Source organism: Aotus nancymaae, unplaced genomic scaffold (assembly GCF_030222135.1).
Source record: "Aotus nancymaae isolate 86718 unplaced genomic scaffold, 86718_ANA_hifiasm-v0.15.2.pri h1tg000008l, whole genome shotgun sequence".
In the NCBI taxonomy this organism is placed as follows: Eukaryota; Metazoa; Chordata; class Mammalia; order Primates; family Aotidae; genus Aotus; species Aotus nancymaae.
In genome coordinates this window covers 11979487-11983739 of record NW_026988419.1, presented here as the reverse complement: position 1 = coordinate 11983739, position 4253 = coordinate 11979487, and positions in this window count along the sequence as shown.

Here is a 4253-nt window from a genome sequence, read left to right as displayed (position 1 = left end):
TCTTCCTATGGCAGTATGTATAGATTTGCCTTGTTCTTTTTAATGACGATATCATATTTCATAGTATGGTATGTACTGTTATTTATTCTCCTACTGAGGGAAAAGTAGGCCAGTTCCAATTAGTTACTCTTAGAGAAAATGCTGCGTTAAACATATGAACCCCAATTGTGATGCTATTTCTTCAGGTCAAATATCTAAAAATGGGATTGCTGGGTCTTATTGTTGAGTTATTTTAACAAGACTTGTAACAGAGGTGTTTGGAGTTTTTGTTTGTTTTCAGAGGGGATTTTTTTTCCCACGTATTTAAGTAAAACTTTTCAGAAATTACTTCAGCTAGATGCTGTATCACATCTCTAGTGTGTATTCCATTGTTTTCTGAGGCCACTTTTAAGATCCCTTAATTATGAGTTTTTTTTAATTTATCTTGAAAACCAATATAATGAATGAAAAATGAGTACAAGTCAATGACTATTCATGTCCCACAGTACACGTTTTAAAATAACTTTCATTTTCAAACTCTGACCTAGTTATGACCTTCCAAGCTATACTACCACATTGTGATAGAAAACAGCTTTACATCATAGACTCTAAAACAAAAGAGAAAGTATCAAAGATAGCATATTTGGTGATATCATCGGGCCCTGTCTTTCTTCACCTCTCACTCCTCTCTTGATATTTCCTAGGCATCCCTAGCATTAAATTTTAAAATCCTTCACATGTGCCAGATGTCACATATACCTCTGAGACAGCAGCAGTTACAAACCTATTCAAACACACTGCAGGAAAACCTGATCTTAGTCCATTAGTACTTTGTAGGATTTAAAATTGGAAAAGACTTTAGAATAAAGAGGAAGAAAACTAACTTTTACCAGAACACCTACATGTGCAGACACTCTTTGGAGATCACCAATTCTGTTCTTCACAGCCTTCTCACAGGGGAACTATCCACATATCCTAAATGAAGATTGTTCAAGGACACTTACACAACTGGTAAACGATGAATCAGGAATGCAAATCCAAGTCTTCTGACTCTAACATCTATGTTCATTCTGTTCCTGGAACCGCCTTTGTAATTGTCCATTCGGAATAAATCTTCTCTCATCTAGACCAGCGGTCTCCAAACTTTTTAACACCAGGGATTGGTTTTGTGGAAGACAATTTCTCCACGGACTGGGGGTGGGGGATGATTTCAGGGTGATTTAAGCACATTACATTTATTGTAAACTTTATTTCTTTTATTATTACACTGCAATATATAATCAAATAATTATTCAACTCACCATAGGGTAGAATCAGTGGGAGCCCTGAGCTTGTTTTCCTGCAACTAGATGGTCCATCTCGGGGTGATGGGAGCCAGTGACAGATCATAAAGCATTGGATTCTCATAAGGAGCACTTAACCTAGATCCCTTGCATGCACAGTTTACAATAGGGTTCATGCTCTTATGAGAGTCTAATGCTACTGCTGATCTGATGGGAGGCGGAATTCAGGTGGTAATGCAAGTGATGAGGAGCAACTATAAATACAGATGAAGCTTTGCTTGCCCACCACTCACCTCATGCTGTGCAGCCCAGTTCCTAACAGTCCATGGCCCAGGGGTTGGGGACCCTTGATCTATACCATATAGATGAGAAAATATAAGTGATTTTTCTGAAGTCTGCATAGCTAGCAACAGCTCTAACTTCTGATCCAACATGACATTTAGTGAGATTGATGGGTTTAGTGTGATTTTGCAATTGGCATTAAGTCTGCCTAACACTCAATATGAAAATGGGTTTGTGTCTCCTCCTGCTGCTGCAGGGTCACTGTGTTCCTACTAGTCTCTGGGGCCTGGGTTTCTAATGCGAACATCATGAACACTCCTTCTGTCTAGTTACATTCTCTCTAAAGGCTCTCCATCTCTCCAAGGTATAAGCATAAAGCACAATTGCATTTTGCATACTTCTTTTCATTTTTACTACAAAATTAAAAATCCAGCACTGTGTAACACCAATCTTAAATCCACATATGGCCAAAGAGAAAGGAGAAATTGAACAGCATGCTGTGGCTGACACTGCTCAGATACTCCAAGGAACTGGAATAGTAATTTTACAGCTTAGATGGAATTAGGGCTCTCAGTTCCAATGATGAAGAGACAGGTCCCTGTAGTGGCCTCTTAGGAAACCATCGTGGTCCCCATCGTCATTAAAAATACTCATAAACTCTTCAGCAATAAAGGCTGTGGCTGCTATCTTCTGGAACTTATGAAGTAGCTGGCTGAAACTTCATGTTTCACAGACTTTTTATAAATAACCACTGAATAAATAACTTCACCAAGGTTCCCCTTAGTTTGGTTTTATCTTCAGTTAGCTACTAGATCTGAGTTGTAGCAATCTGTACATTGGATACACACACTGCACGGCTTTTTTCTTTACTAGGAATTTATGGACTATAAGAGGGCTCTCATTATATTTAAAGCATTCATCAAATGAACAAAACTAAGTGGGTTTAAGTAAAATTTACTATACACACTTGGAGGAACTAAATATCTGACTCTTTCCTTCCAGTTAAAGGCACCAACTTGAAAATTATCTACTATTGTATTTCCCAGTAAATGGGAGATAATAATCATAGTAGGAGACCCAGGAAAAATGATTATGTTTTTAGTTTTCTTTTGAAATGTATCTTCCACAAATATTTTCTGGAACTCTTCAATGTGGCAAAATCTGCAATTCTGGCTTCAGGGGCTCTGTTCTCACTGTCTTTCTTGCTACATGGAATGAGCAGAAAGATATTCATGAAAGATTGACTAGGTCCAATTCTCTATGAGTAAAAACAACAGCAACATCAATATTTCAGGATCTGAAAAAAAAAAATGGCTATTCTCTTTCCTTGAAAAGAGTGTTAGAAATCATTGCATTTTAATGAATTCAAAATAACACAAGAGATTTTGGGGGCTGTTTGACTTCTGAAAGTGCAAAGATAAATCTGATTTTCCATAACTTATATTTGAGGAAGAGAGATCTGATACCATTCCTCTGTAGACCCATAGCAGCAGGAGGTAGAAAGTAACTAGTGATCTTTTCATCATGGTCCTGGTGGACTCCTGGTTTCCAGGCAGTTTCAGCTGTCACATTTGCTTAGAGTTTACTGAGCTGTTTTTAGTTACTCATTCAAATATTCATAAGAAGCGAGGACTGCGGTTTGCTGTTTGGTAACAACTTCATTTTTGGCTCACACTCAGCTTGTCCTTGCCGACTGCTTCTTTGGACCCTGATTGGGCTTTACGTGGTCATGTGGCCTTTCAAGGATAATGGGGTTTCCTTGGGGGTAGGCAAAGGAAACATGTTCCATCTTTTATCTTTGCTTGGCTGGATGATGACAATAATTACAGAAGACAGTTATGGATTATTTGAGACAAGTGAAATAATCAAACCTATATCGAGCACTGCTTTGTGCTACCCAAGGTAGCAGATCCGTTAATTATTCACCTTGTGAGACTACGTACACCTCAGGAAATCCTAAAACGGCAACATATTAGTGCAAATATTTACTCAACAATATTGTTCTTGAATACAATAATGAAAGTACGTGTAATCTCTTGCTATGTTCTTGCAAGAAACCAATGGACTGTACCATTTCTTAGCACAAGAAATCATAACTCTTCATTAGAAACTCTCTATTATTTGGTTAAAACTCTTGTTAAATAAATCCTTTAGGTAGACAAGGTCTACTGCTTAATGGGAGGCTAATATCTAATATACAAAATAGCTGCAGTAATAGTACAAACAAGCAGCAGTGTAATACACAAAGTGCAGCTCTTTAATGAAGTTATAACATCAGCTGTTCACTGTAATTTTATCACCTGGGTTGCTGCAAAAAAAAAAAAAAAAACGATTGGTCAATCAAGATACATTTCTAGGGCCGGGCGCGGTGGCTCAAGCCTGTAATCCCAGCACTTTGGGAGGCCGAGGCGGGTGGATCACGAAGTCAAGAGATCGAGACCATCCTGGTCAACATGGTGAAACCCCGTCTCTACTAAAAATACAAAAAAATAGCTGGGCACGGTGGCATGTGCCTGTAATCCCAGCTACTCAGGAGGCTGAGGCAGGAGAATTGCCTGAACCCAGGAGGCAGAGTTTGCGGTGAGCCGAGATGGCGCCATTGCACTCCAGCCTGGGTAACAAGAGCGAAACTCCATCTCAAAAAAAAAAAAAAAAAAAAAAAAAAAAAAAAAGATACATTTCTAAAATAACTTTATGCTTTGATGTTAA